General features: G+C 40.8%; 1 protein-coding gene across 4 annotated transcripts in view; it reads right to left on the minus strand.

Annotated features, from left to right (window-relative positions):
- Window positions 1-27,814, minus strand: part of SRRM3 (serine/arginine repetitive matrix 3) — a 371,076-nt gene that overhangs the window by 250,445 nt on the left and 92,817 nt on the right. For all 4 annotated transcript variants that reach the window (XM_075852984.1, XM_075852986.1, XM_075852985.1 and 1 more), the window contains exon 2: window positions 5,909-5,997. The gene's annotated coding sequence lies outside the window, so the exon portion shown is untranslated. The remainder of the gene's footprint in view (window positions 1-5,908; window positions 5,998-27,814) is intronic.

Raw genomic sequence — 27,814 nt, forward strand, 5'->3', positions numbered from 1 at the left:
TTATATGAACTAAACAAACTATGGCTTGGGAAATATCACTGCAGTCAAGTATAAAAATATAAGTTTTACAATGTAGTAAACCAGAAGAGAAGCATAAAATTCTACATCATATTGCAGCGGGCTGGGTTCCCCTAATGAGGCAGCCAAATAGCATTGGGCACATTTATCAGGAATCCTAGCTATAGGTGAAGACTGTTACCCTATATAGACTGCCCCATTGCTATTATTTACAAGGGAGGAGGTTAGTTATTTTAACTATTTATGGTTGAGAACCACTTTAATGAGCATCATATAAAAATAATGGCTGAAAAATGAAAACTTTTGCTATAAAATGCAAAAGAATAAAGCTCCCCCGTTCTTTTTAGATCCAACAATGAAATGACTAGATTACATGCCAAGCAGCTATAAAATTCATTAGAACTGTTACCATTTTGATACCAGCGAGAGCTTAACCGCAATCTTCTTAACTGCAATATCTCTCCACAGCCCCAGATTACTCAGCTCATATGGGCAGAATCACTCCACATTGCCAGAGGAGGACTTTCCATATAAAGACAAGCATTTGCCATTAATACGTTGTATACTGAGCTGGATGAGGTGGCACACCATTTCCATGGCCTATCCACTTATAGGGCATTTCCAGTACTTATTACTTCCAACTAGAATACTTTTTTTTTACAGTACTAGACATGGGTGAATGTGCTGCGATTGAGATTGGCAGTGATTTTGCAAGACTACCTGTAATGTCGGGGTAGGGAAACAGACAAGTGAGCCCTAATCTAGCCGCCACTCAGTGCCTGCCTACTTGTAACGACCCGCCCTAGGCGACGGGGTACAACTGGGCGACGGTCCCTACACTCAATAGGTGCACGACAGACAAACAGACAAGGGTACAAAGAAGCCAGGGAAATGGGGAAGTTGCCCACGGGAACACCGTGAGCAACAAGCGAGGTGAACGAGCCGAGTCAAACCAGGAGATGAGCGAGGTACAAAAACGCAGAGCAGAAGAGTGGTCAGTAAAGCCAAGGTCAATCACAAGCAGAGGATCAGTAGTTCAAGAAGCTGCAGCAGGGCCAGGAAACCAACAGAGAAGAATCACAAGCAAAGGAGGAACAGGAAAGGCAGGCATAAATAGACAGAGGGCGGGAGCTAGCTCCGTCTGGCCAGGCTGTGATAGGCTCTCCCACTCCTAAGCCTGCCATCCTGGGTGGTGGAAGATGGAGTCAGTCTCACAGACATAGAAGCAGGTGCAGACTGATTACCTATGGGCGTCGACACAAAAGTTGTGTCTGGCAGATCCTTTACACTACCACACACCAAACCATGATGTCGCAGGGGTCAGCAACCATCGGCACTCTAGCTGTTGTGAAACTACAACTCCCAGCATGCCCTTTTAGCCAAAGGCTTTATTATTTCAACCAAACGCTGTCAGCGCATGCTGGGAATTGTAGTTTCACAACAGCAGACGTGTCGAAGGCTGCTGACCCGTTGATTTAAATGTGAAAAACAGCATTTCGTTCAGACAGGGCGCTTTTTGACGCTGGCATTTTAAAAAACGACACGTAAAAAAACGCCCCTTAAAAAGAAGAAGCATGTCACTTCTTGAGACATTTTTGGAACTGTTTTTCATTGTGTCTATAGAAAAACAGCTTAAAAAATGGCTCAAAAAATGCCTCAAAAAACTTTTTCAGCTTCAAAAATGGCTGAAAATCAGAGGCTGTTTTCGCTGAAAACAGCTCCATAATTTTTATTCGTTTTTGATTCTGTGTGTGAACATACTCTGACACAACGATGACAAACGGAAACCATTTGCACCAGATCCGTCACCATTGAAATCAATTGTGATGCAAATGGGAACCTATGGTTTCCGTTTGTTTCAGTCATGATTCCATTCATGGGTTCCCCTGACGGAAAGCTCAGACAGAACCCATGAACGGAGTCCTGAACCAGAAGTGAAGGAAGTCTAAGTTATCAAGTAAGGCTGGGTTCACACGTGGCGGAATTTCACTTAAATTCCGCTGCGGACACTCCGCAGCGTTAATCCGCAGCGGAGCCGTTTGTCCATTGACTTTCACTTTAATTTAGCAGTGTTCGTTTAGACGATGCGTAAAATTCCGCTGCGGAGCATAGGCTGCGGAGCGGAATTTGGTGTCCGCAGCATGCTCTGTCTGTTGCGGAGCAGTGGCGGACTCATGGCGGAATTTCTCCATTGACTTCAATGGAGATTCTAAATTCCGCAATGAAGTCCGCAGATGTCATGCACATGTTATGTGTGCTGCGGATGCGTCTTGCTTTTTTAACTTGACATTTCTTCATTCTGGCTGGACCTATGTATTTCTAGGTCTACAGCCAGACTGAGGAAGTCAATGGGGCTCCCGTAATGACTAGGAGACGTCTGTAAATAGTCACTGTCCAGGGTGCTGAAAGAGTTAAGCGATCGGCAGTAACTGTTACTGCACCCGGGACAGTGACTACCGATCCCAATATACAGCAACCTGTCAAAAAAATAGAAGTTCATACTTACCGAGAACTCCCTGCTTCTGTCTCCAGTCCGGCCTCCCAGGATGACGTTTCAGTCTAAGTGACGGCTGCAGCCAATCACAGGCCAAGCACAGGCTGCAGCGGTCACATGGACTGGCGCGTCATCCAGGGAGGTCGGGCTGGATGCCGAAAGAGGGACGCGTCACCAAGACAACGGCCGGTAAGTATGAAATTCGTTTACTTTCACTAGGGAAAGTGCTGTCCCTTCTCTCTATCCTGCACTGATAGGGAGAAGGGAAGCACTTTTCCCGCAGTCCGCAGCAGCTAGTCCGCATCAATTTTCTGCACATTTTGTGCAGATCCGCAGCAGAATCTGCAACGCAGATTCTGTGCGGCATTGATGCGGACAGTTGCGGAGGAAATCCGCCACGTGTGGTCATGCCCTAAGGCTGGGTTCACACTGAGTTTTTTTGCAGGTGGAAAATCTGCCTCAAAATTCAGTTTGGAATTTTAAGGCAGATTTTGCTCTGCCTGCACGCCGATTTTCATGGCGTTTTTCGCCCGTGGCAATTGAGCGCCGCGGGCAAAAAACGCAGTGAAATATGCTTACTTTGCCTCCCATTGATGTAATTGGGAGGTCAGAGGCGTAAACGCCCGAAGATAGAGCATGTCCCTTCTTTTTCCCGCGAGACGGTTTTTCCGCTCACGGGAAAAAAACGCCTCCGCCTCCCATTGAAATCAATGGAAGGCATTTTCGGCCGTTTTTTGGCGCGTTTTCTGACGCGGTTTCCGCATCAAAAAGACTCGGCAAAAAACTCTGTGTGAACTCCCCCGAAGTCTGGATTCACACGAGCATGTTCGGTCCGTAAAAGAAGGAACGTATTTCGGCCGCAAGTCTCGGACCGAACACACTGCAGGGAGCTGGGCTCCTAGCATCATAGTTATGTACGACGCTAGGAGTCCCTGCCTCCCTGTGGAACTACTGTCCCGTACTGAAAACATGATTACAGTACGGGACAGTTGTCTCGCAGCGAGGCAGGGACTCCTAGCATCGTACATAACTATGATGCTAGGAGCCCGGCTCCCTGCACTGTGTTCGGTCCAGGACTTGTGACCGAAATACGTTCCGTCCTTTACGGACCGAACATGCTCGTGTGAACCCAGCCTAATAGGGGACAGTTGGGGACAGATGGAATAGTGTTTTTTTTCTAATCTGTAACCATGAAACACAGAGGTCTGCATAGGAGATGTAAACACAACATAGTGAAAGATTTTTTAAACAAGACCTTTGCAAAGTTGCTTCACTTTTCCATTTTAGATGCATTGAAGCAAAATATTTTTTTTATAAATTTATTTTATAAGATGGGCATAACCTTTCTCTAGGGAGAAAAGAAAACCTGGACCGCACATCCACTTGCTATACTTGATCTATTGCGGCTCAGCAAAATAAAAATGTACGAACATGAGGTTCTTAGTGAACATTTTCATCAAACTGTATAAGCCCACTTGTCAATTCACGGTCACCTCTTTTTCTAGTGGATCCCTGCTCTACGAAGTGTGGTATCCCATGGCAACCAATGCCGCAGAGGGAGCAACCCAGGAGACCAACAGCACCCATGCTGCCGGTCTAAGCCACCTTGGCTCTGGACCACGTCCCCCCACAGCCACAGCACCACAGCAACAAAAGATTACCACACAACAACACAAAAAATCAACAGATGGAAAAAGCTCAATTTCCTTGTAGTCTCAGGGGCCAACTGAAAACACTTCGGTAAGAACACTTTTTTTTATGCAGTTTCCTGCAAATAAAAACACCTGGACCAAATGAGGGTGGAGTGCTGGTACCAGAAGAAAAAGACAGACGATGTATATATCCAAGGGGAGAAAGAAAACCTAGACCGCACATCCACTTGCTATACTTGAACCTCATGTTCGTACATTTTTATTTTGCTAAGCCGCAATAGATCTCAAGTATAGCAAGTGGATGTGTGGTCCCGGTTTTCTTGTGGATAACCTATTCTCTATTCTTACTTTTTATCTTTAATTTATCGTGTTGCCAGAAGGTAAACATGAAGGAAATGCTATATCCATGCATGGTATATTCCATGGATACGTAAAAAGGTATATATGTTAACATTTTATTGCTTTTTAACTACACATACAAACCCAAAGTTTAGAGGAACGTTTACATACCTTTAGCTTTTTGGTTTCATGAACACAATCAACCTTTCGGTACTCATGGTCTAACATTCAGTTCTTCCTTAATTTATTGTGTAAGTCTGCCGGCTGTCTATTTTTAAGAAGCCATGCTTGGTCAACCAGCTTATGTATAGTCTAAGCCTCTTAATGCACTACGCTATGGCTTAAAATAAATTATTTCCAAATGTGGATTTATAGGCTAACAAAATATTGCAAAAATAAAATAAAAAAATAGAAGCAGAATTCTGTTTCAATCATGATTTGAATGTCTGTATTAGACGGGGGGGGGGGATAATTCTTCTGGACATCTTACTCTATTCTATTTAATTATTCTCTGGACACTCAGATTAAGGTACTGAAGCTACAGATTTAAAGGAAAAAAGCCTGCAACCAAGTATAAGAGACAAACAGAAACAGTTCATATATTCATGGTAGACTGCATACCTGTGGTAGATTTACTTCTGCATGTAAAGATAAAGGGGCATTCCCGCCAGAAAAAAATGTATCACCTATCCACTGGATAAGTGATATATGTTAGATCAGTGAGGGATCCAGTGGATCGCTACAGAGGGGACCCTTTCCATCTCTTGGCTATCATGTGAAACATGTGGACCATTTTATAAATAAATATTTGCACCCTATCCAAATGAACCCCATCAGGGACAAATGCAGCATTTTTTAATGGGGGGTTTCCAGGCCCATTGGTGCCCACGTTGGTGATGTCACAATGTTCTCCCTGAATTATACCAAATGTCTGGGAATTTACGGGAAATTGGTAACCCTTTTCAACGCCTAATATTTATGGTGGTTTGGGATGGTGCAGAAGTTAGTAGAGGTGGTTTAGGGCAGGAAACGTACCTAAAATGTAATTATATTCAACATCAATAGATCCAGAATTCTGTTTTTCTGATACAAAGCTCGAAATTCCCTGGTTTACTTCAAAAAGCCATAGTTACATGATGATATTCTGTTTGCCTTAAACTACCAGTAGGGGGAGCTCACTGCATAGGGATTTATACAGTTTTCATTGAAATCTATAATAAATTCATATGCAGTGAGCTTCCCTAGTGATGGTAAAAGGAATTTTATAATTTAAATCAGGTTCTCATGAATGGCCAAGAGGGGTTTCCAGGTGCTAGGAAATTGCCCCCTAAGTGTGCCCCTGCCTATTAACACATTGGATAACTAGGCTACAGGTAAAGATTATATAAGCTTAGTGTAGAATTACCTGTCAATTGTGGTGGATGAAGAATATTTATACTGAATTTCAGAGGTCAGTTCATGCCATGTGATGGATTCCTCATAGTCTTGGAATATCTGCAGAGAAAATAAATTGACATTTTCAAGGTTCAGCAAACTTGTAAGGCTATGATCAATATGTAACAGCAATTTAAAATTACAGCCGGCAATGAAAAATGTTTTTCCCATGATGATTCTAGGATGCCAAAATGTTATTTTCATTATGACATCATCATAAAAAAACATACTTGTTATTATTATAAACCCTCATAAATCCTATCTTGCAATATAGCAGCAATAATAATTGTATCTCTCGTCACGCACTTAACTGCACTACATACACATCAGACGGGATAGGTTTGGGACTGTACAGAATGCCATTAATAAAATACACAATGGAAAACGACTCAATGTTCTCAAGTGTATAAATTACTTCAATAGTGAAGAAAATAAATTATATGTGTTAATAATTTATGATGTTTTTGCTGAAAAATAGACCATTTTTTTTCTTTATTAACGGATTAAACGTAAAAATATTATAATGTGAATAAACTAGATCAGAATTTTTTGTACAAAGCGTAAAGCATATATTTATGTTACTACTATTTCACAGTAAAGAATAATCTCTGGGTAACGCAGTTTAATAAGCAGAAGCCAAAAAAGCCCATCGCTTAGCAACTAAGAATGCAGCCACCAAGTGACAACCCCGAATATGCATGTTTAGTGTCACCAACAGAGGGAAGAGCTGGAAGCTCGGCCTACAACTGTTCCCATCCTGACTGGCAGTAAAAGGAAGGAGGCCCCAGGACTGAATTGCGGAATGCTAGGTTGTGTTGTATTATATTTATTCTTCTATGTACAGGAACTGATGGGGCGGCAGAGAATTCTCATTTACATCAGTTAGGCCTAATTCACACGAGCGTGTTCGGTCCGTGATATACGGTCCGTGTGTCGACCGCATTTCCCGGACCGAACACACTGTAGGGAGCCGGGCTCCTAGCATCATACTTATGTACGATGCTAGGAGTCCCTGCCTCCCTCTTGAACTACTGTCCCGTACTGAAAACATGATTACAGTACTGGACAGTGACACCTAGCATCGTACATAACTATGATGCTAGGAGCCCGGCTCCCTGCAGTGTATTCGGTCCGGGAAATGCGGCCGACAAACGGACCGTATATTACGGACCAAACACGGTCGTGTGAGTTAGGCCTCAGACTCAAATTACAATTGTCATAATCTCATTGCTGCCCATTTGTAAATACTATCACCAAGTTACTACTTCTGCTACTGCCAGAAACATTAGTGAAAAGTAAAGTAAAGAGGACATAGCAAAGAAAGATTGTAGCATAACCCCAAAGCTATGACTGCAAAAAGGATAAATGAGCTCCTCTGCAAAATAACCAAGAGAGCAAAAGCCGACATAAAGGACCTTGTACGCTAGGATACAAAAAGTCACCAGTAAATACACATCCTTGAGTTGTTGGCTTCTGTAATCTTGTTAAAAAGCCTTATCAGCTGTAACAGTTTATTAGTTCCTGGGAAAAGCTGGGTGACAACGAAGTTTGTGTCACTAAAACTACACCAGCTTTCTTAGAACAGTCATTGTGTCTAGCTATGCAGCAGAATATGAGCAGGGAATCTATCGCTATCGGGAGATGAAAAGTATGGTACATCGATTGTCACCCAACTTTCCCAGAAACAGATATACAGTAACTATAAAGCAGCTAAACAATTTTTTTTTTTTACAATTTGACCACTCCAGGACATAAACTTACTAGTGATTTTCTGATCTATCTATCTATCTATCTATCTATCTATCTATCTATCTATCTATCTATCTATCTATCTATCTATCTATCTATCTATCTACACAAGAAAATGTCAACCGCACAGTCCAGGTTTCATAAAAATGAAGGTGCAAGCCCGCCAGGGATACGGCCAAGGTCTCCCAAAATATATATTTCCAAAAAACAGGCAGCACTCCAGTAGTTATAGCAGAAGTAGAAAAGGTGCTTTATTCCATCAATCCAAATAGCAACGTTTCAGCTCTTCAATAAAGCCTTTCTCAAGCTAGTGATCACATACTCCAACAGAATATATAAAGGGGAAATGCAAATGGGAGGTGCTTGCATTAAATGGTAATTTACCATAAAAAACACAAATATAATAAATAACAAATGAGCACTCAAAACGGAGTTACAAAAGACACATGCAATGTTATGACCTGCATATATGCAGGTTTCAATTCATAAACAGCACAGTGGTATTCAGTGAATCATTGTGACTATACATAATTAATTACAAACATCACCTGTGGAGACAGTACATAATTACATAAGGAAAACACTCACCATAATGATACCGGCCATAATGATTCAAAAGCTGCCGCGCTAATCACGGCACCCCTCGTGCGCTACTGCGCATGTCCGGGAAATAAAATATGTCAGGAGTGTATCATCCCAATGCGCATGTCCGCGCATGCGCGGTCACACTGACTGCGTCAAGATCGCCATATTAGTTGTGGGAAACAGGAGATCGCCGTCCATATCATTAGATATTAGCCAGCAAAGAGCCACAATGGTACAGCAGGCAAGAATGTGTATACAACACTTTAGACTGAGGGTCCACTATTGGACCAAGATAATAGTGCCACTACCCCCAATGCTAAACCCATGTATATATAATTATATAATGTAGGAAGACAACCTATCCTTTTGTTATGCGTACATGCAACCAAAGTTATACCTCTTCGGAACAGAGTAAATAAGAGCACCCACAGGCGCGCACTCAAGGATCAACCACCAATTAAGGCGGAAAGATCAATAAATGCACGGGTATGGAAAACGCACACTAACCGCATTTGTAGTGTGAATAGGTGCCTACAAGCCTCCCCACTCAATCCTGTATAGGGTATCTCAAAAGGACTAATTATTCAGTCCCACACTATAAATAGTGATTATTCTAGGAAATGGTTGTCACTCTACACTTAATATTGGACAAAGATAGTCACAAATTACTTACGGGAAAAGTAAGGGACACTATGTATTCCTGCTGAAGATTTATAAGCTCCACCCACATAATCCTGGGATAGACACAGTACTGGTAATGCTTGGTGCATACATTACTGACATATAGACAAGAATATGATACAGTAAATAGTAACTTTTATTGTAAGTACAAAAAATTAATTAGTAGCAAATTAATAGCCGGTTACACTTCTGGTGAGTTCTTCCATTTCACAAAAAAGCATGATCTGTGAATAAGTAGAAAAGTGCATTCAAATCAGACAAACACTATAAAATCAAGATACTTCCAAAGAGGCTGACACCAGTACGGTTTCAGAGTGTTATAAGAGGAAAAGGCAATTCATATAGCATTACCCAAAGGGAAGTCAATATTCAGCCCAAATGGTTTTAAGGTCTTAAGTCTATGTATCCACTGTAATTCCCGCGTCTTCAATAGTTTGATACGATTACCACCCCGTCTATGCGGGGGAATGTGATCTATAATATAAAATTTAAGGTCTCGTTCATTGTGTCTCAATTCCGTGAAGTGCTTTGAAACCGGGAGATCCAGTCTCTTTTTATGTATTGTGTACCTGTGTTGATTTAGACGGATTTTAACATCCAACGATGTTTCCCCCACATATAGCAGGTGACATGGACATTGGAGTACGTAAATAACAACGGTCGTATCACATGTAAGGAAATGTTTAATCAGAAATTCTCGACCCGTATCTGGATGCTTGAAAGAGTGGCCCTTCAGGATAAGTGTACAATTCATGCTGTTAAGACATGGAAAACAACCTTTTGGGGGGGGGGGGGTGCATGTACATTTGTTGACCAGCTCTAGTGGGACCCATATCCAATTTCACTAGTCTATCTTTGAGGTTCGGCGGTCTCCGATAGGAGAACATAGGCATATTTTGAAACTCTGCCACCATTTGTAGGCACTTGCCCAACATAGGCCAGTGTCTACGAACTATGTTATTAACCTGACAACTCATCTCAGAAAATGTTGAGATGAAAGGAATGCGTTTAGCATGAGGCTTGTCATTTTTATTTCTTAAAAGATCTATTCTAGGAGTCAGTTCTACCCTTTGTCTATGCTGGTCCAATAATCTACTGGGATAGCCCCTATCTTTAAACTTCTCAGCCATTTTATCAAGACCAGAGGCTAGTCTATCTGGTTTATCTACAATCCTTTTTGTTCGCAAAAATTGGCTGACTGGTAAAGATTTAATTAGACCCCTTGAGTGAGAGCTCTCGTATCGTAACAAGTTGTTCCGGTCAGTCGGTTTTACAAAAAGGTCTGTTGTGAAGGCTGTACCATCAAACTCCACCAGGACATCCAAAAATTGTAGTGTCGTCCGTGAGCTAACTAAAGTTAATTTCACGGTTTGGTCTATAGTATTTAAAAAGTTATGAAAATCAATCAGTTCTGATGACCCCCCAGTCCAGATGAGGAAGACATCATCTATGTACCGCTACCACCTCAGTACATGCTTGAAGTGGTGGGATACATAGATAAGGCCCTCCTCAAGATTACGCATGTAAATGTTTGCATACGTTGGTGCCATATGCGAGCCCATTGCGGTCCCCTGACACTGGACATAAAATTGATCACGAAATAAAAAGTAATTGTTAGTTAATAGAACTCTCAGTAATGATAGCAACAACAAATTACAATCAGTCGTGTATTCCGATTTGGTCAGCATCATCTCAACTGCTCTCAGGCCACGCTCATGTTGGATTGATGTGTATAACGACACCTATTCGCACTACAAATGCGGTTAGTTTGCGTTTTCCATACCCGTGCATTTATTGATCTTTCCACCTTAATTGGTGGTTGAGCCTTGAGTGCGCTCCTGTGGGTTCTCTTATTTACTCTGTTCCCAAGAGGTATAACCTTGGTTGCGTGTACGCATAACAAAAGGATAGGTTGTCTTCCTACATTATATAATTATATATACATGGGTTTAGCATTGGGGGTAGTGGCACTATTATCTTGGTCCAATACAGGAACCTCAGTCTAAAGTGTTGTATACACTATGCAAATATATTTTATGCCACATTTTTGCCTGATGTACCTTTGTGGCTCTTTACTGGCTAATATCTAATGATATGGACGGCGATCTTGACGCAGTCAGTGTGACCGCGCATGCGCGGACATGCGCATTGGGATGATACACTCCTGACATATTTTATTTCCCGGACATGTGCAGTAGCGCACGAGGGGTGCCGTGATTAGCGCGGCAGCTTTTGAATCATTATGGCCGGTATCATTATGGTGAGTGTTTTCCTTATGTAATTATGTACTGTCTCCACAGGTGATGTTTGTAATTAATTATGTATAGTCACAATGATTCACTGAATACCACTGTGCTGTTTATGAATTGAAACCTGCATATATGCAGGTCATAACATTGCATGTGTCTTTTGTAACTCCGCTTTGAGTGCTCATTTGTTATTTATTATATTTGTGTTTTTATGGTAAATTACCATTTAATGCAAGCACCTCCCATTTGCATTTCCCCTTTATATATTCTGTTGGAGTATGTGATCACTAGCTTGAGAAAGGCTTTATTGAAGAGCTGAAACGTTGCTATTTGGATTGATGGAATAAAGCACCTTTTCTACTTTTGCTATAACTACTGGAGTGCTGCCTGTTTTTTGGAAATATCTATCTATCTATCTATCTATCTATCTATCTATCTATCTATCTATCTATCTATCTATCTATCTATCTATATACATCCAACGATTCTGTGACGGAGAGACCATTAAAAAACCATTGTAAATAACTACTGAAATAGTTATTGTTCAGCTTTAACAAACTTTGTACAGTAATTATTTGGGTGGATTGTTGTGTGTGAGTTGTCAGGATCAATGTAATTGCATATTAACTAAATGTTAGAATTGATAAGCTGGAATATATTTAGAAAACATATTTTCGTGACAAGGAATTTAGATATGAGCTGGCGAACATCCCAGATTCTGCTCATCATTACCAGCATGTTATATGTGTCTAGGGTTGTCAGATTCTAAAAATGAGTTCAGCAGGTTGCTGTCTAATCTCAGAAAGTTTGCAGTGTTCTTCTTCAATCTATTTCCTCTAGTATGACACCAGTATACTGATGACAGAAGGAACACTACAGCTTTTCTAAATGCCTTGTCTACTTTGACTGATTTCTGATTTCGCCACTGAGCTTTGCAGATAAAGGGGTGTAAGATGTGATCGCACTTTCAGATGTCTGGTAGCAATTCATATGCATGACTACTTACATGTCAATCAAATGTGGATATGCAACACACTGCTAAAAAGAAGCATAAAGCAGACAGCGTATGGCCTGTGCAGTCAAAAGCCATATTTTTCTGCTGTAGTGGATGCATATAGTTCATTTAGAGATTTATTAGATTAAATGTATATTTGTTAGAGGCAGGTTTCCATAAATTAACATTAGCCAGAAATTTCATAAAAGCATGATTAAATAAATATGGGCAGTGGGGTCCCTAGTGATCAAGAGAAGGGAGATGCTCTTCTCCTATATGCGCTGTCGCTCTCTACGAACGTGAATAGTTGTTATGGAAAGGTTTCCATATCTCCCGTTCACTTCAATAGAGAATAGCTAGGCTTGTGCAGGCATGTATAATATTAGAACGTAACAAAAGATACCACCAGTAGCTTAGATACACGGATCGTAGAGTTCGCAGTTGCGACTTGCCATTCTAACCCAGGGGGCCCCCAGTGCAAACAAGGCTCTGACTGATTCATTTAAGGGTCTGAATATAATTAGTTGGCTGGGCTGGGGTCTAATTAATTTAGGGGTCTGCTCTACGGTCTGAATATATTTTGGGATCCGTTTTGGGGTCTGAATTAATTGTAGTGTCTGATGTGCTGGGTCTGAATACATTTTGGTGTTTGGTCTAGGGTTTGTTTCCTCCCCTGTCCCATGCTGTATTTTCTACGTATGTGGCTGATAATGTATGTGGTACCATTGTCCAAACATCCTCTGATGATTTGTCTGGTTATGCTCGGAGTTACCACAGAAGTTGTCTTTGACTGCTACTCGGCCGGCAAGTGTGCCCTAACCTCAGCTGGAAAATGCTTGTGTGGGGGCCCCAGCACTGGATGCCACATGTTTATTAGCAAATATGAGTGAGGATGGCTTCAGATGGGCATAATACAGATCCAGAGACCTATTTTTGGATTATGTTAGTTTGAAACTGGCCTTCTGCTCTCACACAAGCTTATTTATCATCAGTATCACGTCCGAAAAACTGAGCTAATGTTAATCTATGGGGATATTAATATAAGTGAAAAAAAAAACACATTATGCATGTTTTAAAAACACAGGGTGCGCTAGTTTAATCCATTTTGTGGATGAAAAACACCCATTAGGGCATGCCCAGACGTGGCGGAATTCTTCCACAACTGTCCGCATCAATGCCGCACAGAATCTGCGTTGCAGATTCTGTTGCGGATCTGCCCAAAATGGGCATTAAATTGATGCGGACTAGCCGTTGCGTATTGAGGTGAAAGTACTTCCCTTCTCTCTATCAGTGCAGGATAGAGAGAAGGGACAGCACTTTCCCTAGTGAAAGTAAAAGAATTTCATACTTACCGGCCGTTGTCTTGGTGACGCTTCCCTCTTTCGGCATCCAGCCCGACCTCCCTGGATGACGCGGCAGTCCATGTGACCGCTGCAGCCTGTGATTGGCTGCAGCCGTCACTTAGACTGAAACGTCATCCTGGGAAACCGGACTGGAGGAAGAAGCAGGGAGTTCTCGGTAAGTATGAACTTCTATTTTTTTTACAGGTTGATGTATATTGTGATCGGTAGTCACTGTCCAGGGTGCAGAAACAGTTACTGCCGATCGCTTAACTCTTTCAGCGCCCTGGACAGTGACTATTTACTGACGTCGCCTAGCAACGCTCCCGTAATCAACACACGTAGTCACCCGTAATTATGGGAGCCCCATTGACTTCCTCAGTCTGGCTGTAGACCTAGAAATACACATAGGTCCAGCCAGAATGAAGAAATGTCATGTTAAAAAACCAATATGCTCCGCAGCACACATAACATCTACATTACATCTGCGGACTTCATTGCGGAATTTTGAATCTCCATTGAAGTCAATGGAGAAATTCCGCAATGAGTCCGCAACAACCATTGTATGCTGCGGACACCAAATTCCGCACCGCAGCCTATGCTCCGCAGCGGAATTGTTTGCAACGTGCAAACGAACCCTACTAAAAAGCTGTGGAAGGCAATGGAGAAACGGGTCCGCTGCGGATTTCCGCTGCAGACTGTCCGCAGCGGAATTCCAGAGCAATTCTGCCACGTCTGGCCATGCCCTTAAAGTCTGTGGAGAGTGTTCAAAATATAAATGCAACTGTATATCATCTGTATTGCATCTATTTTTCAAAGGAGCTCTCCTGTGCTATTCAATTTCCTCCCTAGATGACAGCCCATCAGTATTACTGTAATACTAAATCAATATTAATGACATAATAATGCAATATGATCCATAACACATCCATATTGCAGATCCGTATTACGCATGTTTACAAATACGCTATTCGCACTGGTGTTTTTCCCTATGTTATTCTGTTTAATCAGTTTTACAGACAGATGTAGAAAAACATTTCTGTTATCATCCCCATTAATTTAGAGGGGCTTTTTCTGACAACAGATACTGTTTTGGTTGTTCTCTAGGCTATCACACTATTTTACCCCCCCCCCCCCCCAACAAAAAATCAAATGGATCCTATTTCTTAATGAGATCCAAGAGGGTCTGTTATGCTTTCATTTGTATCCATCCAGACCTAGCGATGCCAATGATGCCCCCTAAATTAATTAAAACTCTGGTGTTCATAAGCAGACACTCCATACTCTGCACTAACGCTACATAGTAGGGACTTTGTTAAACATTACCCCCCAAAAAAAGAAAAATTATTGAAAACAATTTTTTTTATTGTTTTGTTGTCATTTTATATATTATATAGTATATTTGATAAGTGTTTAAATATAATAAATTGTCCTTGATTTTGGATACAAATTGGTATATATTTCAGTTTATTGCAAGCCCTATATGTGGGGTATTGTGGGTAACTGGGTGTTTTACACATTTGCTAGCTGCTGCTATAAATGAGTGTCCAGGGTGTAGAGCTCAAAGATTTGTTAGTGGTATTATATCTTTCAAGAAAGATATTCAGGCCTTATTTATATTAATTTAATGAATCAACCAATGCAACTTGTCAGTAAGGAAATTCCATTAAAATGTATGTCCCATTGTCATGATTAAAAACCCAGGTATGAGAAGATCATTAGATAAATCTCTGGATTGGCATTTATATATTTGTACATAGTAATTAAGTCATCATTAAGCCAAAATTTTCTACAAACTAAACATAATCCGCCCATTTCCTATATTACTTTTATCGCCTGCCTCTGAACCATCTCCAGCACTGTTATATCTTTCTTATACACAGGTGTTAAAAACTGTACAAAGTATTCCATCTGTGTTCTGACCAGTCATTGTAAAAGAGTAAACTATGTTCTCATCATGTGCGTGAAAATCCCTTTTGATGCATTCTATTATTTTAGTTGCCTTGTCAGCAGCTGCCTGATGCTTATTTTAAAGTAAATTATGCAATCCACTAATGCCCCTAAGTCCTTTCCAAGTCCCTGAACTAATTATATAACCTTTTACTTTATATTAAACTTAATTTCCACATACACTCAGAATTGCCAAATACCATAGTGCGGCAACGCATAGCAATTGTGATTTATGATGTGCAAAGTGCTTTAGTGGAATTAAAGTGAGATTGGAGGAGTTGAGTAGTGAAGTTGGATCAACATTGCCCTAATTCATCACGTTTATCCTGGGCAGTCCAGGTCCTTGTTTTTGATTTATAACATTTACTGTAATAACATATTTGTCTCCTCCTTGTCCGCTCTTACAGGTACTTACATTTGAGCGGTAAATCAGGAGCCACTCGAATGTAGCTCATTTTGTCAGATCAGCACTGAAGAATCCCATTGGGTAGAAGAGACCAATGACTTAACTCTTCTTTCAGAGCAGTTGCATAATGTCCAGGGACATCCAGGATTGTCCCACTGAATCCTAAGATGTTGTTTGTCATGGGATTGGGGAGTCAGGAGCTGCACCAAAGAGGTCCACAAGCTGCACTGCATTATAGGAGCTCAGCTATGCTGTTTCTTTCAAACAACTGTTGACTGGTTCAAGTAGCAACCAGCAGAACCGTGGATGCAGCTCTAGACTATAGTAGAGGCTGTAACTCTGGATCAGCACAAAATTCATAAATATTGTATTTACAAAATTCCACAATTTATTATACAAATTATAGTACAATTTAACCATTAGCTCTTTCTGGCCTTTTCATCCAGGAGATAACTGTGTTAATAACCCCAATAAACAATACTTGGATCAGATAGTGGTCAATTATTTTTCTCTATTTCATTATCATTAATTAAAGAGGTTGGCCGGGCACAGACAACTGAAGACCTATCCATAAGATAGGTCATCAGTATGTGATTGGTGGGGGTCCGACACCCGGCTGCTAAATCAGCTGCTACAGCTACATCCGGGCGCCGGATGTCATGCAGGTTATGCACTGTTTGGAGACAGAAGCAGATGGCTCCGTACACAGAATAACGGCTGTGCTGCAGAATTGCAACACTGCTCCTATTCCCAGTACTGCACCTCGGCCGCTATTCTGTGTACGGAGCCATTAGGTTTCGGCATGGACATCCGCTGCCTGGAGGCAGCTGATCGGTGCGGGGTCCGGGTGACGGACTCCCACGATCATATACTGATGACCTATCCTGTGGACAGTTGTCCGTGCCCGGAAAACCCCTTTAACTAACAATCTCTATGAGAATCCATGAGGCAAAAATACTGAATAATTAAGCAATACAGACAGCAACAATACTAGATATCACAAGTAATTAAATAATGAAATGCTTAGAGTTATCTGCATGTTTGCTAAATTTTTTATGAACAACAAAAAGGTTCTAAGTTTTCTTAAACACAGCCCAAATACAAAAGGCAAATGCAGCGCTTACAGTTGCTAGTATGATACTATGATTTTATGATGAGGGGAATGATTTTAAATTTAAATTCCACGCAGACATATAGGTAGTTGCTATAGACAAGATATGTTAGAGCCGTGGACCTGCCTACCTATAACTATTTCAATAACTTTCATAGTACTGAATAAAGATGTGCGTTCTCCACAGAGGTGTAGGTCCCACACCTACAGATATGTCCACCTTTAACTTTTCATGATAGCAATTCAATACAATCTTGCCCCATCCAGTAAAAATACCATATACGTCAAAGTATACTTTTTTAAACATGGTAGTCTATGGTCGAGGGATGGCCGGTCAATGGAATTTCTACAGCTCTCCACAGCTGTATATGTTAAAAGTATAGTTTTTTTTTTTAGCATGGGAGTCTATAGGCGACAGATGGCTAATTGGTGGTATTCATCAGAGGCATCCATCAGGGGTTTAAGTTTTTTTAAAATGTTTGTTTAACATCGCACAGCACACATCTCGCGATATGGCGGGTTTATTGATAAGTTAAGAGAGAACGCATCTATATCACACATATATAGCATATCCTATGGCTTTGCCATAAATGTGTGAGTTGGTAATACTTCTCTAACAATGCTGTCATTTCAGTTCCTAAGGTCAGGTTTAGGTATTGAATATTAACAGAATGTGAGCAATATATGTGCCCTTGAGAATTATTTTTATCACAGTATAGAACCTCTTTAAATTAAGAATTCTATAGGGCATTATTTTATTCCACCTGCCAAGAACATGACTTTTCAGGGTACAGGTAAGATCTATGGAGTTGTTGGCTAATCTATGTGTGTATATAGTATGACGTACAATGGGGGTTTGCAATTGCCCCCTCAATTTTAAAATTCAGTCAAGAAAGAAAGAACCACACATGGTGTACACCACCAGTCTAATATGCAATAAGTGATAATGGGGAAGAGTAAAGGAGGCTAGCGTGTGGTTTTCTGATGTGATTAAATAAAAAATAACCTTTATTTTATGAATTAATATAACAAAAAATAAATGTCTAATGTAGGTAAATCTGGAATGAGTGCAGAAGACCCCTTGTTCTGCACCCTTTCAAACAAGAAATGAGCCATAATGAATAATTTGATCCTAACTGTACTAAAATACAGCCAACTCTCTATAATCTAACATTACAATTGTAAATATAAGTTACAGTGAGGTCATGAAATCACTGATATCTGCAATTGCACCTATATTGATATATCTGCCATTTAGTCTAGGAGCATATGCAGGAGGTAATACGTAGTTTGAATGAGAGCGCTATAATTATGACTGGCTTAAACGTAATTTCACAATCCCTACTCCGTAACGTATTGATCACTGGGCAGCAATGAAAGTGTGCTGTTAGCTCAGAGAAATATTGCCTGTAATGGCTAAAAATAAATAACAAAGATCTATGCGCTCCTTGGAATTTATGGGCTGTGCCTACAGCCTACGCCCACCTAGCTACAATTTGAAAAGCCTTGCGGTGAGACAACGCTGCAAGCACCAGCATCAATCAGTGCATCTGTCTATGATGCGTGCGTTCTCTGTATCAATAAATGACAATGACAGTATATGTACGGTGCCTGCAATCTCAAATGAGAATGACACTATTTGCAGCACTGGCCAGAGAGCCGCTCTGATTTGTGTGATCCGCTCCTGGCTGTGTGACCACTCTCAGCCGTAACAAAGCGGCAAGCACTGCTCTCCTGCTGAACGCTCACTCCGCTCGTGCAGTATGCGGGAAGAGACAGTGCTGCAGTGCACAAACCTAAGGGAAGTTTTTTACAATTGGTAATTGTACTGTTAGGGGTAGAACTAGAACCCTGACATTAGACTTATTAAAACAAAAATAGCTGACACGTTTCTCCGGCATTTCCGGCTTCTTCCAGTGGTCTTCTATAGTATGACGAGCAGCTGCGTTGACCTGCATATTTGTATAGGTGTTATCTATGGGAACTAACTACTTTTGTACCTGATTGAAATAGCAGCCTTGGCCTTATAAAAGGGGATCTGTACATGGTCATATGTTAGCTGAAATAGCTATGGAGTCCCAGCAAAGTGATCTGCCACTGAGTGCTTCAATTCTCTACGCGTTTTATTAATCCACCTACAGTCGCTAGATCCTGCATTTACCTTCAAGCAATCTCTGCATAAAAATCCTATCCTAATGGTTTGGAAAAGTAACTAAAATTGCTTCTAAAATTCCTATAAGGAATATCTTGCATTTTCCAACTGTTTGTTTTGCTAGCAATGTTTTCTTGACATTGATGGATTTGCAGATGGAAATGTTATGTGCCAGGCTGCAGGACATTAAATTATTTCTGTCAGATGGACAACTTTGAATAACCATCAAGGTGTACGCTGATGCTGCAGCAAAGAAGCACACTATGTGCCAAGTGAGGCCAGGAACATCTATTAAATTATCTCAGTACTGCAATACATGGATAGATCCTGTTCAGCCTAACGCATATTGTACAACTAAAATGGAAAATAGAGCCTCCATGAGAAAATCATCCCATATAAAGGATTCAGACTCACAATTTTGACATTCTTTTTAAATCCAGATGCCTGTATGTAATGCATAATATGTAGTAGTAAGGAAAAAAAAAAAAAACAGCAGGAGCCTATAATCAAGTTAATAGATTAATTAATCTGTTGAAAGGTGTCACATGTGCCGGTTTTGTTGCAGTTTTTCTTTGCTGCTACTTTTTCAATATTGTGGTGGAAAAATGCTGCTGTTTTTCAAAAACATATAAACTTATAAAAACAAGCTAAGGAGTGTGGTGAGGGGAGGGGAACAGGAGAAGTGAGAGAGAGAGAGACATAGACACGCTACCCATACAACTCTACGGAGAGGAGGGGGTGCAGGAGCAGGGTAAGAAAGACAAACACACGTGCTGAAGCTTCTGGTAAGATTTATACCTCACCCCAGTGCTGGATTCTCAGCTACACTGCTCTGTACTGCTGTAAAATCTCCTCCATACTGCTCCAGTTTCTCTCTCTCTCTCATAGAGATAATGAGAACAGGATTCTCCTCTTCTCTGTGTGCAGTGTATAGAAGACATGATAGCATTTAGGCTCCCCCACTAGCTCAGAGAAAACATAGAATTAGGCTACATTCACACGACAGTGAATGTCCCAACCCCCTAAAAATAACCAAAGGAAGGTCACATGTTCACCTGGAAACTATTTACAGCCCCACTCTAAGGGCACTTTCAGACGTGGCGGAATTGCTGTGGCGACCGTTTTTTACATTTGTTTCAATACATTTTTAGGCAAGTTAGTTTAGACGTTGCAGAAAACTCTGCTGCGGACCATAGGCTATGGTGCGGAATTTTCAGTCCGCAGCATGCACTGTCTGTTGCTGAGAAGAAGCGGAATTTCACTGCGTATTTCAGCCTTTGCAATGCAAAAACTGAAATATGTGGCAAGTCCACTGTGATATCTGCAACGTCTGAATTACCTGTCAAATATGCAAATGTTGGTGCAGATTCGTTGCGTAATTGCCCCAAATCTGCAGCAACATTTGCAGCGGAAAAATTCCGCCACGTCTGAACGTGCCCTAAATGATGCTACACAGCCTCCCTGTAGATGATGCCACACAGCCTGCCTGTAGATGAAGCCACACAGCCCCCCTGTAGATAATGCCACACAGCCTCCCTGTAGATGATGCCACACAGCCTCCCTGTAGATGATGCCACACACCTCCCTGTAGATGATGCCAAACACTTCCCTGTAGATGATGCCACAAAGCCTCCCTGTAGATGATGCCACACCTCCCTGTAAATGCCACACTGCCTCCCTGTAGATGATGCCGCACACCTCCCTGTAGATGATGCCACACACCTCCCTGTAGATGATGCCACACAGCCTCCCTGTAGATGATGCCACACAGCCTCCCTGTAGATGATGCCACAAAGCCTCCCTGTAGATTATGCCACACAGCCTCGATGTAGATGATGCCACACAGCCTCACTGTAGATGATGCCACACAGCCTCACTATAGATGATGCCACACAGCCACCCTTTATATGATGCCACAAAGCCCGACATTTAACTTTCGGCTGAATGCCCTACACACTCACCGATGCAGCGCCGTCTTATTCAGGTGCGGTCTCTCGTCTTCACGGAATGTTCGAAGGTGGCGCGATGGCGGTCGACCATCGACTGCGCTATTGATTCTGTCATTAAAATTGAAACCTTCCGGAATGGTGACGAACGGAAACCATGAGGCTGGATTCACACGAGCATGTTCGGTCCGTAATGGATGGAACGTATTTCGGCCGCAAGTCCCGGACCGAACACACTGCAGGGAGCCGGGCTCCTAGCATCATAGTTATGTACGACACTAGGAGTCCCTGCCTCTCCGTGGAACGGAGCTGTGGTTTCAGTTTTACTTTCCGTTGCGGGGTTCATCCGATGGAAATCTCAGACAGAACCCCGGAACGGAAAGCCAATGCTGATGTGAACAGACCCTTCGACCCTTTTCTTCTTCTTACACAACCTTATGGATGACATACTTCACCACAGTATTTTATGTAAAAAAAATAGCTCATTCTGTAAATAAATTTGGTGCATTTTATGACTCCTCTTAGCCATTCCCCTTTTTCTAGACACTTTTCAAAACTGGCTAGGAAGGTTCAAAAAGTGTCTTAAACGCATAATAAATGTGGACACCAATACTGGCATAATTTTACTTAGTAAAGTACTAATTTCGCTTAGTAAATCTCCTTCTGTGTTTTAGATATTAATTCAAAATGACCTTGATAAAACATGCCCTTGCTATATTCCACATACCTGTATTATAATTCCACCTGAACCTTCCATTGACAGGAGACCAACTTGCTATTGCTTGTCCGCAATATTAGTAGAGTTGCAGAGAATCACTGCTGGTTCTGATGCTTCAGTTTATTATATGTATAGACAGTGTGGTCACCAGTACTATAAGTCATTGACAGAAGTACAGTAGGCTTCAGAACATGCAGAAAATGGATTTTATAATTTAGAAAACTCATTTTCATATACAATATTAGGGAATTAATTAATTAGGGAGTTAATAGAGGGGATCCTATTTTCTGGATCCTCATCTCTTAGCCAAAGTGGAGAGGAGTCAAAAAGAGCGTCTCTTGCTCTAGGGGGACCTGGGCTTTGTTAAGGGCACAACATATTTTAGGGCATGTAGAGTGGTTCAGCAGCATCCTGCCTTCACTGGACCAGAAGGTCCATTTGTAAATTGTTTCAAGAATGTTTTTTTCTGCCTTTAAGACAATTTATACTTACCAGTGTACATTGGTTATCGTTGTGTATAATCCTGATGAAGACAATGGTATGGCCTCATAACGCCTACATATAAACTGCTCCTAATAAACTTTTTTAACTATTTTATGGATTTTATACGATGGGTTTAGACTGTAAATATATAATTGCCTTATTTAATTATTGGAAAGGTAATGTTGACTTTGTAATGGGTTACTAGCTACCCGAGTGTCCATTTTGCCTCCTCAATCAGTAGGTGAATCTGAGGACCCGTATCTACAGATGGCAGAAAACTATTGTCAATTCCTCTATCCGCATAATCTTGTGTCTCAATGGAGTCTGTTCTTATCTATTAGTTGTAGAGGATCCACACATATAAATGTCATATTGAAGATTACACTACCTGGAAATATATGTGTTTTGACTATTCTGATGTAGTCTCAACACGTGACTTTTAGTGGAAAAAGCAATATGAATATAAAAAAAGACTACAAAGCAACAGTGCTACAAAGCAACGGTGCATGCTAAACGATGAGCCACCATGCTGCCCTTAACTTAGTATAGTTTAGTAAAGACCACAATCATATTCTTTCCCTAAAATAAGCCTATTCAATTCACTCTTTACCCATACCTCCGAATCGTCCAGGATCCAGTGGGACAGTCCTGGGATTTGGGCTGGGTTAAAGGCTTAATGTAAAAAACAATTGCTTGAGTTGTCCCTCTTTACAATACTTGAGTTGGGAGCTCTGTCTTACCTGGCCTAATGTGACATTTTGAACTTTAGAAGTAGAGGCTAAATTATCAGCAAGCTTCTGCAAGTATGGAGAAGGCCATAACTTCTTCTACGTCTGAATGCCAACAAAAATGACTGCTTCATACTATGTCGATTTCTTCACAATATGTTTGTACATATTAACATCAAATCCGCCTTGTTGTGAAATTACGTTTACAGAACTTCACGCAAATGGAGAGGAATGGCAGAGTTGTGAGAAACTAGTATTTATACTTTGGCATGAACTAACTAGCCAACTTTTGTCACTGCAGCAAAGTATTTGGCACTTGGTGTGGTGATGTATCATAGTTTTGTTCTTCGGCTTTCTCTTGCTGCAGCAAAAATCAATGTAGTTGATAAATCCTCAGATCTGCTGCTGTGCGGTATGTGGGTGTGACAGTTTGTGCCCAGTTGGTCAATTATTTTGAAAATAAATAAAATTGCATAAATTCTATGCTAAATAACACAAATTTCTAACACAAATTAATGTATTCACTGATTTAAAATTTTCTACAATATTTAGTTTAATAATTCTAAGGGCTTGTCCACACACAACGGAAATGCAATGGAAATGTATACAGTGTATACGGCAGAAAATGGTGCGTATTTTGCGGCGTTTTTCACAATGTTAGGAGATGGAGACATCTCCTCTGAAAAACGCAGCAATTCTGTCCACTTTCCGCAGAAGGAATTGACATGCTGCGGTCCGAAAAATAAGCACCGCCGGTCAATTTCTGCCCGGAATTTTTACGCAGCATGTGGATGAGATTTGTTAAATCTCATCCACTATGCTGCTACTGTATTCTGCTACGTTTTTTCCAGTCCGAAATTCCGGCTGGAAAAAACGCCGCAATTCCGCAGCATGTGAACGAGCCCTAAGGGTGAAATGTAAAGAGTCATATGTAATATTATCTGGCCACACCACTTGTAGCTATAATTTGAGAAGTGAAAGTAGGCCCGTCATTACATGATGAAGCAGCCCCTTAAAGGGTTTCGCCAAGATATATATATTTTTTATTTAGACGAGGCCTTCCCTGTAGCAGCTGTGTCACATAGCGGGGAAAGCCTCTCTGTTTTCATACATTGGAATTGAACGTAGCTGCAATTTTTACATGCAGTGACACTCAGTTTATTGGGCGCCGTAAGAAGAGAGGAAAGCAGGTTTTTTTTAATAATACATTAGTTACAAAATTAAATAAATATATATCCTGGAGAACCCCTTTTAAACCTGCTACACTCAAATGTATGATCTCTAAGGGCACATTCACACGTGGCGGAATTGCTGTTGAATTCCGCTGCGGACAGTCCGCAGTGGAATTCTGCAGCAGCCGTTTTTTTCCATTTCTTTCTAAACATTTTGAGGAAACTTAGTTCAGACGTTGCAGAAAATAACTGTGCGGAAATTAGGCTGAGGTGCAGAATTTTCCCTCCGCAGCATGCTCTTGCCATTGCGGAGAAGAGGCGGAATTTCACTGCAGATTTCAGCCTTTGCATTGCAAAAACTGAAATCTGTGGCAAGTCCGCTTTCTTTTCTGCAACGTCTGAATTACCTGTCAAATATGAAAATGTTGCTGCAGATTCGTTGCGTAATTGCCCCAAATCTGCACCAACATTTGCAGTAGAAAAATTCCGCCACGTCTGAATGTGCCCTAACAATTTAACTAGCAGGGTTAAGGATAGGAACTTGTCCTTGAGCAGCACATATATGTGCTCCTCTGCGTCCTTTGCAATTTTGGTGCAAAAAAATGAGAGACAACAGACACTTTAAAAAAGTATACACCTTTCTGAATTTATATATAACAGCAGCAATGCATATTTAATTATATATACACCGTGTTCCAAATTATTATGCACCTTGGATTTAAGTGTCATAAACATTTAATTATTAGTTTTTCAATGAAACTCATGGATGGTATTGTGTCTTAGGGCTCTTTGGATCATTGTAATCAATCTCAGACACCTGTGATAATTAGTTTGCCAGGTGTGCCCAATCAAAGTAAAACTACTTAAGAAGGACATTCCACATTATTAAGCAGGCCACAGGTTTCAAGCAATATGGGAAAGAAAAAGGATCTCTCTGCTGCCGAAAAGCGTGAAATAGTGCAATACCTTGGACAAGGTATGAAAACATTGGATATTTCAAGAAACGTAAGCGTGATCATCGTACTGTGAAAAGATTTGTGGCTGATTCAGAGCACAGACGGGTTCGTTCAGATAAAGGCATAATGAGGAAGGTTTCTGCCAGACAAATTAATAGGATTAGGAGAGCAGCTGACAAAATGCCATTGCAAAGCAACAAACAGGTATTTGAAGCCGTTGGTGCCTCTGGAGTCCCGCGAACCTCAAGGTGTAGGATCCGCCAGAGGTTTGCAAGTGTGCATAAAGCTATTATTCGGCCACCTCTAAACAATGCTCACAAGCAGAAATGGTTGCAGTGGGCTCAGAAATACATGAAGACTAATTTTCAAACTGTGTTGTTTACTGATGAGTGCCGTGCAACCCTGGATGGTCCAGATGGATGGAGTAGTGGATGGTTGGTGAATGGCCACCATGTCCCAACAAGGCTGCGATGTCAGCAAGGAGGTGGCGGAGCCATGTTTTGGGCTGGAATCATGGGGAGAGAGCTGGTAGGCCCCTTTAGGGTCCCTGACAGTGTGAAAATGACCTCTGCAAAGTACGTAGAGTTTATGACTGACTACTTTCTTCCGTGGTACAAAAAGAAGAACCGTGCCTTCCGCAGCAAAATTATCTTCATGCATGACAATGCACAATCTCATGCTGCAAAGAATACCTCTGTGTGATTGGCTGCTATGGGCATAAAGGGAGAGAAACTCATGGTGTGACCCCCATGTTCCCCTGACCTCAACCCTATTGAGAACCTTTGGAGCATCCTCAAGCAAAATATCTATGAGGGTGGGAGGCAGTTCACATCAAAACAGAAGCTCTGGGAGGCTATTCTGACATCCTGCAAAGCAGAAACTGTCCAAATACTCACAAATTCAATGGATGCAAGAATTGTGAAAGTGATATCAAAGAAGGGGTCCTATGTTAACATGTAACTTTGCCTGCTAAGTTTTTTTTGATTGAAAGAGCTTTTGATTTCTGTAACTATGACCTCCTGATGCTGCAAATTCAACAAATTACCATTTTAGTTCTCTTTACAAGCTTTAAAATGATTTCATCTCTGTTGTGCATAATAATTTGAAACAGTGCATTTTGAGTTTTTTACTTCTAAAAAATAATCTGTTATCATTAGGAGATTTGTTTAATAAAATTTGCATTATACTCCAACGGTTGATGGCTTGAAGATTATACTTACTGTCATTTGCATCGACTATTTAGGAAAATCAGCGAAAAATAGCATTTACATAATAATTTGGAACGCGGTGTATATACTGTATATATATATATATATCACACTTTAGGCTACGGCTCCATGGCATCTTTTGGTCATGTGACAATGGCGGTGCGGCAAAAAGGTTGCACAACAGTGGTAAGAATTCTTACATGACCACAAGCCGCCAGATACTTTTCCGTTATAGGCAGCCAAAAGTTGCCATGTATCCCTAGCCTAATTGTTTCAGGTATTCCAAAAATGTAAGTAAATCACAAAGAAAAGCTTGCCGACTTGCCAAAATCATTCATTTTGCTGTCTACCAGCAAACCACGCAATGGAATACGAATGAGATGCAATATCATACACAGGCAAGAATGGCGTATACAGCAGAACTTTTTTTTTTTTTTAAATCCTGGACAATTCATTTTCACACAGCCTATTGTTGTTGCATAACTTTTTCCTTTCAATGAACGACTATTTAATTGAAAACTGTATTTTGTGTTTACTCAGATTGTCTTTGTTATATACAAAACTTAGTTTGAATGTAAAAAAAATTAAATGGGGCATATATGTAAAAATAAAATAGCTTTTTATTATGCCAGTTCATAAAGGTGGAGTGGCCTGAGCTTGAGACTAAATAATAATAAAACAGATGTTTCAGACGACCGCTCAAGATTACATTGATAAATAGTCTTTTAGAGGGGTGGTCTTCTCAAAGAAGATGACCAGTATACATAAGTATATGATAGAAGAGAAATCTGTTACAGGAAATCTGGTCTAGATAAAGGGGTGGTCAACTCAAAGAGGTGGTCTTTTGTAGAGGTTGGACTGTATACAGATATAGCTATTGTCCTGAACTGCGGAAAATATGGAAACCAATAAACAGGGTTAAACATTCCTGGACAGTGGAATAAATAAGAAAAGTAAAAAAAAAAAAATCCTAAACGTAGATAATTCAAAAACTTTAAATCTTATCCATCGATTTTCCAGTCAGAAATAGGAAATCAGCAATTATTACGATGTTTAGTCTTGATGGCTGACGGTCCAGATATCGGTGAGCATTCATCTCTTCTCTGTACAGTACCGTCACTCTGTTTTCAATTACAGCAGCTTGCAGTCATCCATGAACTTCCTGACCCTAATTAATGTGACTTCCCACAGTCAGCACTGGATCAGCCCACTTATCCTATCCATTACCCTTTTCCAAGTTTAGTCTTGTTATTGCTGCATATACTCGCCTACTCGCTGATCAGGAGAAACCAAAAAAGGTTCCCTATCATCTTCCTTGACAGTATACAGAGAACTTTTCCCGTTCTTTGCGTTTTACTTATTTCCCCATGAAAATATACGTTGTATGTGTTATGTAGACAAAATATTTATTTCAAATATATTGCTTATTACATATTATTTATTACATGC

This window comes from Rhinoderma darwinii, chromosome 2, assembly GCF_050947455.1.
Source record: "Rhinoderma darwinii isolate aRhiDar2 chromosome 2, aRhiDar2.hap1, whole genome shotgun sequence".
NCBI classification, from domain to species: Eukaryota; Metazoa; Chordata; class Amphibia; order Anura; family Rhinodermatidae; genus Rhinoderma; species Rhinoderma darwinii.